We start from the raw sequence: 12933 nt of genomic DNA on the forward strand, positions 1-12933 counted from the left end.
ATGTGTCTCTGGTGCTGGATTGATAATTGTTGAATGGATTAGTTGATCCACAGAAATCTAGGATTTTGTCATTTATCATGCAGAAATACCAACTATTCCCGTTTTTTCTTTTCACGGTTTTGCATCATTTTAATTGAATATAAATAAAACAACAATATACAATTTTGCACATTTGCAGAAAAATATTGAGCTAATAAAAACAGTGAACAGAAATTAAGTATGCAGGTTGGTTTTCATGTATTTCTTTAATTTGATGCAACCGTCATGTCTACAGCGTAGTTGCATTTTGAACGTGATTTTAATGTTGATGTACTGTACATGTTGTCTCAGATTCAATCATTAGTTTAAGTTAAATAAAGGTAAAAGCAGAAAAAAAAGAAGAGGAAATGAAAAATGAAAATTAAAGTACAATTTTAATAAATGCTCTAAAGCTGATCTGCACATCATTAATAATATGGAACCAAATGGCTAATCCAGAGAGCTGTCGATGTGAGGTGACAGATCAGAGGTCGGGGCTCTGAGCAACGACAGGGAACTATTCACTTCTGAACCTGTCACTCCAGATCTGTGCTTAGCAGGACGGCAGAGCAGCCTTTCCAACACCTCAGCTCCCAAATTCTACTGTCTGGAAAACAATTTAAAAACAAATCTCGTAGAGGGGACCCAGAGACGACCACCTTACTATTGTGCAGACCACAATAATGCAAAGTGACATGTCTTCATTCGTTCATCTAGTTTTTCTTGTGCCCGTGTATGTTGATCTGCAACATTTTAATATACTTGATTAAAGGCAGAGGCGATAGTAAACAGAAGTATGAAAAGAGGGGCTTCAGGTGGAAGTTTTTTTTTGATATGATTATGATCCTTACGCAATATTGCAGTTTTATTAGATTGTTTTCAGTAGAGAAAGAAAGGAACATGCAGACAGGGGATTTAGTAACATGAAAAGTTCAAGACGCAGTCCTATCATAGCAACCTGACGTGTCTCCCCGAAGCTTAGCCCGACCTTGAATCAGCACGCACAGTGTGTTCTTTGGTATTCTGCTGGAGATATCCGGATAGGAAGTATATTTACAACACAACACTCCATTTTGTAAATAAAGTTTATCCACTGTGGATGTTATGACTTTCTACAGTAGATAATGTTCTTACTCTAACTGTCACAATGTCAGTTTAAGGCAAAGCAATGGACGCAGACAGAAACCTGAACTTCTCCATTAAATATTTCACATGATGGGACACATTGATAGAAAATAATTGATTTCCGTAACTAGAAAAATCCAAACACACATTTGCTCTCTGTAAGAGTAGTTGTGCGATAGTAATGTGTCACCATGTAAAAGAGGCACGGCGGGGTTTGTCATTGAATTAATGTATTCAAAGTGTCCAGTGTTCCTCGAGTGTCTCCGGTGGGAAAGTGCTCCTCGTCGGCAAAGGATCCAATCTTCCATAATGTCAATAATTGGATTGAAGTGCTCTTAAAATCAAAGAGGCTCGACGTTGTTGAGTGCGCGTCGTAATTTAACATGTTTCCAGTTCAATCAGGACTTTGTGACTGGCGGAGACATTTCTGCGTCGGAGATCATAAACATTGTGTCTCAAAAGAGTGTGGATTTGGACTGGTGAACATTGTCGGACCCATGGGCGACAGGTTTTATTCTACAGTTGAAAAAATGCAGCAGAACCAGAGATATCATCATTTTTATCCCATGAATTGTTCTTTCTTATCCAGCGTTTTCCTGAATGTGCTTGTTTATCACGGGACTGAAACGACTTATACAACCTAAGCTCTGAAATGTTCATACGTGGCTCAAGTAGTTTTTTTGCCTGTACGAAATCATATCTGAACAACAATAACAAGGGCATTCTTTATGCTAAATCCTGCCGAACACACTCCAAACCTTTTCAAATCGTCTCCACATTGCGCCACTGCCAAATGCCTTATACTCTTTTGTGACACACACTGGAAAACATACCGAAAACATTTTTAGTTCCCTTGCTGCGTGGTGTGTGTCTGTTGCAGCTGTATACGTGTGTGTGTGTGTGTGTGTGAATATGAGAGAGAGAGAGAGAGAGTGAGGTCCCTGTTAACACCTGCGAACCCAACCGGCCTCATTCGTGTTTCATTCAGCCCCAAAATTAGGGCGGTTGGCATCAAATCTTTAAACTCGGGGAGACGGAGGGGAGAAAGAGAACATTTCATTCTTGGGACCTTCTTAATCCCTTTGATTGCTCTCTTCAACGCCCCACTCCACACACACACACACACACACACACACACACCACATGGGCTGCTCCTCCTGAGCGCGCTGCCCCCGTCACATCCACATTATTACACAGCAGCTAATCCTGTTTCCCCCCAAATCCCGGTACCTTGGACTTCGCTGAGAAAATCCCATTGGTGCTGCACATTTCTCCGTAGCACACAGGAATCCGCCGTCCTCCAGGCTGCTTTTGTCTCCCTCCAGCCTGCCTTCATGATGTTCTCCCTTGTAAATCACCCCCTAAATCCCTGCACCCAATCCGCACTCGACATTGTTTTATTATTGCGTGCTTTGTGTTGGAGAGTATCTCAGACAGACACAAAAACACACAGAGACAATGGGGGAACTCGCCATCTTTCCCTCGGCCCACCACCCGCCTGCCGGTCTGCTGTTCTGCTGCAACGAACTTGGTGGTTTATTTATTGCTGTTTGTTTATTGATGGACTTTAAGTTAAGAATTCATGAGGCCGTATTCTTGGCCGAGAAAACCCAGAGTGTTTGTTACTGAGAGAAACGAGAGTATGGGCTGTCACATCACCTCCATTCAATCTGTGCGCCCCGCTTCATTATGGATTGCGTGACGTTTGTGCTTGTCAGAGGTTGCGCAAGCAGCCGCGCCGACACACACGTGCGTCCCCGGGATCGCACGTCCCTCCCAACGTGTAATAATGGACATGTTTTTCTCAGCAGCCAGATGATGCCTGCTTCACCATGTGAGTGTGTGTGTGTGTGTGTGTGTGTGTGTGTTTGTGTGTGTGTGTGTGTGTGTGAGAGAGAGAGTGTGTGATGGCTTCATTGTCTTTCCTCACCTGAATACCTGTAAGTTGCTTTAGTAGCATCGTGGGATTTCAGTAAGATTGCATGTTTTGTAGCGTGCCCGCAATTGACCATCTGTCTCTTGGTGTATGTCGGCTTGTTGTCTACAGGAGGTATTCATATTTGTTCACACACACAGACACACACACACACACACACACACACACACACACACACACACACACACACACACACACACACAAACACACACACACACACACACACACAAACACACACACACACACAAACACACACACACACACACAATAGGCTTGCTTTCACAATCATACACAGAGATCAATCCAGACAGACAGACAGACAGACAGACAGACAGACAGACGGAGGGACAGACAGACAGACAGACAGACAGACAGGCAGACGGAGGGACAGACGGACAGACAGACAGACAGACAGACAGACAGACAGACGGAGGGACAGACGGACAGACAGACAGACAGACAGACAGACAGACAGACGGAGGGACAGACAGACAGACAGACAGACAGACAGGCAGACAGAGTAGTTAGCTGTACTGTTGTTGAAACAGGGTGTAGAACACTAACTTGTTGAACCTAAAACATTTCACCAACCTCTGTGTAATTAATAAATTGGGTGCATGGCAGCTGTAATTGAGGCACAGAAACCTCGCTGACAACTGCTGGTAAATTGAGGAAGATAAATGGCCTTTTGAACTAAATTACATCGAGCAGAATTCACCACTCCGTCGGAGGTGTCAGCTGGTGTCGGCTATAATCAAGTCATCACTTTCTTTGCATTTTGTTTGTCGCAGATTTATCACACGTGAAAGGGCGATTCCCCGGTTTGAAGATGTGTTGTGGGTGTGTGTGTTTGTCTTCATCACATTCGAGGAAGAGGAAAATCCTCAGAGCTTCACCCCATCTATCAGTACTACTGTGCTGCGGTCCTCTTCACAGACTTGTCATAATATTTAAATGATCATGAACCATGTGGGAGGTGGTAAAAGCTGCTCTGCACTTGTTGTAAATGAGCTTGTCTCCAAGGAGTAAACAGCGCGCGTGTGTGTGTGTGTGTGTGTGTGCGTGTCTGATCAAATGTTTCAGACGGAGCCATTTGTTCTGTCGGGCTCAGCAGATGTGTGACGTGCGAGTGATGCAGGCTTCACGATGTTGAAAAACACTTTGCAACATGCATGATTACCATCTATTCAACCAGTGTGAACTACTGTAATTTATGTGATCCAACGACTATGTGTGAAAGCCGAAGGGCGCGCATGCCGGTGCGCTGGTATCGTTTACAAAGTGTTTTAGTCTTCGCTCTCAGCTGGTGATTACGTTGAGGAGCTTCTCGGCGTCTATTTGCAAGAACAATCTGTTCACATATGCGTGAACATGTGTTTTAACATGAATTTATTGAAAAACATTAAGACAGCATCGTACTATATGGCCAAATAGCCATACAATTATCCTGTTATCCATAATTCATAACTTTGACTTTATTTGACTATTATTTGACTATTGAGTCAATCGTCAAGTCAAATGTATCAGTACTTTTCCAGCAGTAGATTCAATCCCTTGAACACATGATTGTTAATCGTTGTTTCGCAGACTGGAATGCTGATTTCCTAGAGTCTATTAGAGTTAATTTGTTTTTCTGGCATTCATTTAGGCGACTTAATAACTTGTTTGAATGAGCGTGTTAAGTTACCGCTGTAAGTAGCTTTATGAATTAAGTTGCTCCGTAGCGTTGTCCCGATGAAATAGAGTCAAACCTTTCCCCTTTTTGAAGTTGATACTATGAACATAATTATCATGAATCCTTCTGTAAGCCATGTCACAGCTGTCACAGACCAGAAAACACCGGACTCTTGACTTTGTTAAAGGTGTTTTGTAGACTTAGATTTACATTCAACTGCTGACTGGGGGGAAAAATAAATAATCATATATTGGACTTCCCCCGCGACCCTTAAGTGGATTAAGCGGTAGACGATGGATGGATGGATGGATATTGGACTTGTTATATATCTTGCAGTTCTTATTCAGAACTCATCATAATTCTTAAAAACACATCCCAGAACCTTTCTGTCAGTGATGGGAAGGGTGCTGATAAAATGGGCTGATCTGAACTCTATTTGCAGAATTAAATTGCCCATAAACACCACCAGCATAGCCGGCGGATAGGCCTGGTAAAAATAAAAGCATTTCTGAAAGTTGCCCTGTTCATATGGACATTTGACTGGACTCTAAAAACTTTCAAATTCCCCTTTTCTTCACCCCATCACATTCTCTACCAGATTTTCTCTCAACTCTTTTGGCGTAAGACTGGACCCAACCGTGCGGATGATTCACATAAAGTAATTAATCATGATCAAAAGTGCTCGTTCTTTTTATTGACTGACAAAATCCACAAGATCTATAATTCATGCAGACCAACATGCTAACTTCCTGCAGGCAAGTAAACAATTCTCGTTCAACTCAGTATGACATCGTGGAGACTTCGTGGGAAAGATAATATAGTGCAGGTCTGATTCCAGCTCACAGACCCCCACCCCCCACCCCACATCTATAGTATTAAAGATGATCAAAATGGTCCGTCTCTCTTGCCCCATAAAATCCATCCAGTTGATCTGCTGCATGCAAATCCTCCCGTCTCTCCTTTATATGCACGATGTGATTCTTTGCGTCGAGGAGCTTTTGTATTTTTATAGGAAAAGATGTCAACGTGGAGGAGTCAAATAGGAGTCACGGGCCTATGTTTTATTCATTGTGGCTCTGCTGTATGGCCGCAATTTTTTTTACCGACAGCGCTGTTATTCTCAGAGAACAGTTTAGAGAGCGGAGCATGCCAATCAGTCCCCTGCTCCTTTACCATCTGCCCGCTTGGTGATTGGAGGATACTCAGATGGTCCCCGGGGAGCAGGGGCCCTCTCGGGGCCTCCGGGCCTGCCTGGGAGGCACCCTGAACCAGACAGAGCCACCAGACAGCATCCTCGGGCTACTGCGTGACCCGTCACACACACACGCGCACACACACACACACATACACACACACACACACACACACACACACACACACACACACACACACACCATGGGCCACTCAGGCAAAGTGGACAAGTAAAAGAACAAAACAACAACAACGACAACAACAACAACAAAAAGAAAATTTGAATTGAATTTACACTCAAATTGCTTTTTTATGCTTCCCATAATAATGGAAGGCTTTTATAACAAAAAATTAGATTTGCTTCCTAAACCTCTGTATTGGGACCCTCTTAGTTTCCTCTAAATAGATGTCTGGTGATTTCTGATCTTTACAAGAGAGACAAGTGTACTTTACAATCTTATTTTTTGCAGCAAGTCCTCCAATCTGAACAGGTCATTTGTCATTACCCCCTGATATGACCCAACGGAGCATCGCCTGAAAAAGCAGCAGTATAAAGCCGATAGCGATGTTACAGAGCTACAGGGAATCAGGTTAACTGGAGATAAACATGTGCTCGTGACCACCAGAGCCTATTTCTACCTTATTCCTACCAGCTGTGACACCTGATTATACCATTCTTTTTCAGTACTTAATTTAGGTTTGTATAATTTTGTTACAGATAATGAAACGTGGTAGCCAGATTTTGCGAGCATGAAGCCTAGAGTAAAAAAAACAAAAATATCACGTACTCAGATTTACATGGGAACAGGTGTCACAACCCGTTTGGACGGTTGCTTGATTTGTGATAGACCAGAGCTAAGACTTCCTGTTTGTCACAGATTTGTCATAGAACACTAAAGACACGTATGAACATGTGCCTGCTTTCACATTTGTCCAATCAGTGTCAGATGTGCAGCAAAATCAAAAATTGTCATGGATGCACATGTCTGTTTAACCCGCTCCTCGGTGGACACGCGCGCAACACTTGCTGTTGTCATTGTCACGGTATTAAACACGGAGTGTAACCAGCGGTGGTGTGACAGACCTTCGTCGTCGTGGTTACAGTGATAAACATGAGGCTAAGGTCGTGGAACGGTCACGGTTAAAAAGAAACAATGATGGCAATTGGTTTGAAGCGCGGCAAAAAAGAAGAAGTCTCCTGCGAGAGAGTTCCGTCTGTTTGTCGATCCATCCGTCCACCTCAAGCTCAACCAAATGTGGACTCTTCATACAATATCACCTGAGGCGCCCCTTTGCTCCCGTCATATCACTGCACCCACTAGAGGTCGCTATAATCGTCTCACAGTAAGCTGCTCATTTTGGACTCATGCGACTGTTTGGACAATAATAACTTTGAAGTAAAAAATTAATAAGTGTGTGTGTGTGCGCGTGTGTGTGTGTGTGTGTGTGTGTGTGTGTGTGTGTGTGTGCGTGTGTGTGTGTGTATTTCACAGCCCCGAGTAGTGTCTATAGGTTTTTCTTTCAGGCTCCACTATGCCCCCAGCAACCTCCAGCAGTCAGGTAGGGCAACCTGTACAGCCTGGGGAAAAATGCTTCGTAGAAAACTCCCAAAAAATTGTCACACCACTTGTTGGTGTATTTGGCGTACTGTAGTGGAAGACACGATCTGGTGGGGGAACCGACTTCGACGCGAGACCTGGTCAAACTGCTGCCATCCCTAGTGGGAACTGTCTGCACCCTCGCTGCAAAATGATCATTTTCGGTGCAATTTTAATTCACTTCAGCTCGATTCAGTTTTGGTTTCGGAGCGAGGTGAGTCTGTTACTTTTCCCAAAACCCTTTTAAACTTTGGTCAAGATTCTATAGAATAATTGGTACAATTCTCTGTGCGAGAATTTTTTTTTTTCTTAAATATGAATAGGACAGAGTGTAAAAGACTTTCATCTTTAATAGGACATTTGGAGCTATTTCATGAAGTGTGGGTTTTCTCTCTCTCGCAATAAAACATGTTCCATTTCAGTCTCCCCGTTAATAAATCCAATAAAGGTGAATTTAATGCCACATAAAGTCACATTGTACCACAATTACCTGGAGAGAGTGTATGAGTGTCACGTTTGATACATTGAGACACTTTATGTAAATTCATTATATTATGCGAGATATACTGCCTGTGCTGTATTATTAGAATATAAGATTACAGCAGGGTGACCAGCAAGGTCTAAGCTAATGTACACGTGTGTCTCAGTGTCTGTAAATCTGTGTGTCTATTCCATTAAGGGGCCCTGATGGTCTCACAGTAATTCAGCTTTTCTCTTACACACCTTTCCAGTGTGTATGTGTGCATGCGTGTGTGTGTGTGTGTGTGTGCGTCCGTGTCCGTGTGCCTTTCCTTACTCCCTTCATCAGCCAGGAGGAGACCTAACATCTGGAGAGGGACCCACGTACGGTGCGATAAAAGCTTCTGGGGGTAGAGAGCCAAAGAGCGAGAGGGAGTGAACACGAGGTGTGCACATGTGTGTGCATGCACACTCTTGCAAATTGCAGAGCGAGGATCTTGTGTGTGTTCGTGTGTGGGGGGAGGGGGAGTTTGTACCACCACACAGATACAGACACAGAGATCCACAGGAGGAGGGCAAACGAGAGGGAGGTGAACGAGAGACAGAAATGCATCTTGCCATGAGTGGTTTGCTGGAACCGAACTGGTAACCCCCAGCGCCGTCAGCATATTAAATGGATGAAGGCCAGCGGGCATGGAAATGGGTGGACAAGATGAAAGGCGAGGGATGCAAGGGTGAAATGAAAGAAGAAGAAGAAGAAGAAGAAGGAGAGGAGAGGAGAAGGTGAGCAGGAGACAGCCAAGAACAGCTGGGGAAAATGGGAGGGATGAAGAGAGAGGAGATGACCCCTGGGGAGCCTCATCTCCCACATCAATTATGGAAGAAGTGCGTGTGTGTGTGTGTGTGTGTGTGTGTCTGTGTGGGAGGGAGAGAGAGACAGAGCAAGAAAACATTCTTGCAGCTGGAAAACAGCTCAACCAATGTCCATGAATCCCTTTTTTAATACACAGACACAACCGATAATGGACCTCAGCCCTGCATGAAACTCACAATACTTTAAATCACAGCAAGACATACAGATACAATCTGTTATCGCATGTTGTGGTAGAAATATAGCTAGAAGTACCCAAATTAGAAAAATATTTTCCAGCACATTTATAATTCTTGCCCCCCAAAAATGATCTAATCTAATTGTCTTTATATTGCATCTTGTAATATTTTGTTATTATTAATGACATAATAATTGTTGACATTTATGCAAGTACTACACCTAAATACAGTTTTATTGTACTTGTATTTTCTATTCCACTATATTTGTAGAGGTAAATATTGTACTTTTTGTACCACTATATATTCTGTATTTGGCAGCTGTTGTCACTTTTTCTGATTTACTTCTAAAATTGTAATGTATTTTTTATGGATTATTTTGTAAAAAGAAAAATATTCCGGGAAATAACATTCGAAAATAGTGAATCCAAAAATGCTCATCACGATTCTAATAGAAAACTAGTTGTGAATTAATCTATATTTATATATGTATATATATATATATGTATATAATATAGGTCAAACGTAATGGGTTGAAATCAATTACAGGGCATGATGCCAAATGATGGCTTTTCCATTTGCATTCCAGCTTTTTGCATAAATATCAGGCCCTTGTGTGTCATCAGTCATGTGCTTCCACTTATTGTGCCCTGTCATTGGCAACAGGGCTGTTAGCACAGCAGTGAACAAGCCCTAATGGTAGTCGCCATTCACAAGTAATGTCTTAAGCCTGCAATCCCTGCCTGAAATCAAAAGCTTTTCAAATGTGCATGTGGATGGGGGAGGTGTGGGGCGAAATGTGTGTGTGTGTGTGTGTGCGCGTGTAAATAACATGCCTCGCCTGTGCTTATGCGTGTTTCCATTCGTTGCACCTTTCCTGATGAAGTGTCAGCGGCTCACTCCTCTCACAGACAGTGTGACGCGCACGCTCAGCAGAGGTCAATACAAAATGTCAAGTGTGACGGATGCTCCCCTTTACAAGATGCGCGACCCCTGACCGCACATGTAACAAGGCCAGGCCAAGATGGAACCCAAATAACATTAAAAGTCCATCCAGCGCGGTCTGTAAATGCTTCTCATTACAAAACAATTGGTTCCTTGGTCCAATAGTCACACATGGAGATCAGTACACAGGTTCGGTCAATTCATCAAGTCTCCTCCTCTCATGCATATTGAGGGAGAATAGAGATGGAGGCTTTCACCCCCCATTCATATTCATGTGGCAAGATTGAGAAATACTGGGGAGCTGGTCATTTGAATTTCAATAACACGTCAGGCATTTTCAAATTTGAGAATTAAAATTCCGGATGAAAGCCCTCCCTATAACCTAATTTGACAGTTCATCGAGATCCCAGAGAATACATTTCCACTTGTCCACCGAGACCATCAGTGACCTGTCACAAACACAGCCTGATCCCTCACCTTTCAGCCGCCGACTTTGGAATCATTCATCAGTTTGAGGATGGTTGGTCTGCGTGTGTGTGGGTGTGTGTGTGTGTGGGAGGGAGAGAGAGAGAGAGAGAGAGACAGAGAGAGAGAGAGAGAGAGAGAGAAGAAGAAGAAGAAGAGAGCGGGAGAGGGGGACAGAGATGGTCCAATCTGGTGTACAGTATGAATTTCCATCTGGTGTGACAGGAAATCAATGTGGAAGTGCAGCCGTTTGAGCTCCAAACCTGGATGCAGCTGAAGTATAATCACCTCACGCCGACCTTCAGGGCTTCGGAGAATACACACAAACACACATACATAAACACACGGGCACATACTGCATAGTACGACACGCACAGGCTGACAAGCAGGCTGCGGCTGTCCCATGTACTGTACACACATGATGGGCTGACACAAACGTGAAGGGAAACACACACATGCAGACTCTGTCTATCATGCTCATACATACACTCATACAGACAACACATTTTATTGACACGCGAGTGGAGGAGGTGACTAGCGTTTGTATACTCTTCCCCAATGCCCTGCTTCTCACTGAATTACACGTACAGTATATGATTTGTTGTACAATTTTTTTTTTAAGCTGATCTAATCATTGTTTTTACAGCCAAAATGAACACAATGATCCATTTAGCAGCTAAAAAGCCCGATATTTCCCTCAGGAGTTAGTTGAGACCAAGTGGCAACCGCACCGCGACGTCACCCACTGGTCTGTGAACTGCTGTCTTTCATTCGTTCATTTTCTCATCGATTTCTATAGAAACTGACTTATTTTTGCAACCAGTGAAGTCGCCCTCTGCTGGTCATTTGAGAGAATACTGGTTCACCGAACCTGGAGACTACGTCCATGTTTATATACAGTCTGTGGTCGAGAGCAGATTGGGGGCTAGAAGGAGAAGGAATATTGGACTTCGATTTGATATGTGGCCAGAAAAACAATTCAGATGAATGTTAAGGTTGCTCACTGTATCTGCTGTAAATTGCTGGTTATTAAGTTCGACGGAATCTAAAAATATTTAATACAGTTTCAATTAAAGTTGCAATTTCTATGTGTGAAAGGTCACATCATACTTGCATCTTCGTTACTAAATGATCATTTTAAAAAAAAACTTCTACCGGGTTATCAGATGATTATTTATGTTTATTTTCTTATTTGTGCTCGACTTCGATCACCGATCAGCCACAGCATTAACAATGGAGGCCTTAAGGCAACATGTATATTATAACTCAGTGTAACATTAACCCATTCGGTCAACACTGTGGCAGTTTTTCAGTCAGCTCAGTGTGTAATATGAAAAAAAAAAGGACTCGCATGCGGCAGGGCAAGGTCAGTGGAGTCATGAGATTTTGTGAATTTATCGCCTGCCACACACACACTTCACTGGGTCAGCCGGTCTAGAGTGGGATTAACAATAATCGTACTTTATGTTCAAATCTTTTTTGCCGAGGTGCTGCGAGACTCAGTGCTGCTGCTGCCTTAGCTCACGCTGAATGCAGCTGCAGTGGAAAACAAAGTGGGCACACCAGTTTATTGTTTCTGATTAGACACGCCGCCACCAATCAACTGGTTTTTAAATTCCAAGTTCGTCGCCCGATTGTTTGAAAAATTCAGAAACACACATGATAGCAAGACACTCGCTCATTCCCCTGGAGGGCCGACTGATCTCTGCAGCCCCTCGGAGAGGAGATGGCCAGACGAGCAGCTGAGACCCCTCTGATTATAGTCCAGAGAGGCAGCGGGGGACAGTCACATGTGTGTGTGTAGCAGTGTGTGCACGCGTGTGTTGGTGTAGATGCATGCAAAGAGGTTACTGATATCTTGCAGCTGTGTCCCATATAGCTCCGAGGTTTACACATTGGTGGCTGAGCTGATAGGCAGCGGGAGGAGAGCGATGGATGGATTCGACAGCGGCGTGGTGGAGGGGCGTGGAGAGGAGGAAAAGATGTGAGATGATGCAACGGCGGTGGGGGGAAGGTGAGGGAGGAGGAAGAAACAATGAATATAGATACAGTCAGAGGGTGAAGGGCGAGAAAAATGGAGGCTAGAAGGACAGAAATATACAGACTGAGAATATATATATCTCAGTGCATGAATGTATATGTTGCTGCATTTCTATATTCATATGAGGCAAATAACAGTATGTAAAACAGGAAATAGACACACGCCTGGCGTTTCTGTGAGAATTGTATTCTTGCCAGTTTATGATCCAAAGACAAAACATGAATGAAAGACAAAGAAAGATTAAAACCTTTTTTTAAAACACACAAAAATTTTATTTAAATGTGTTTTGGTGGGACAACACGCATAACCCACCTCCCCTATTCCATGGTACGATGAACGCAACACATGGATAAGTGGAAAATACACTTTGTTTGTAATATTTCCAGATGTTTTACAGTATATGTTGCTGAAATCAGGACATAATTAATAGCTG

The sequence above is a fragment of the Scophthalmus maximus genome, chromosome 19, assembly GCF_022379125.1.
Source record: "Scophthalmus maximus strain ysfricsl-2021 chromosome 19, ASM2237912v1, whole genome shotgun sequence".
NCBI classification, from domain to species: domain Eukaryota; kingdom Metazoa; phylum Chordata; class Actinopteri; order Pleuronectiformes; family Scophthalmidae; genus Scophthalmus; species Scophthalmus maximus.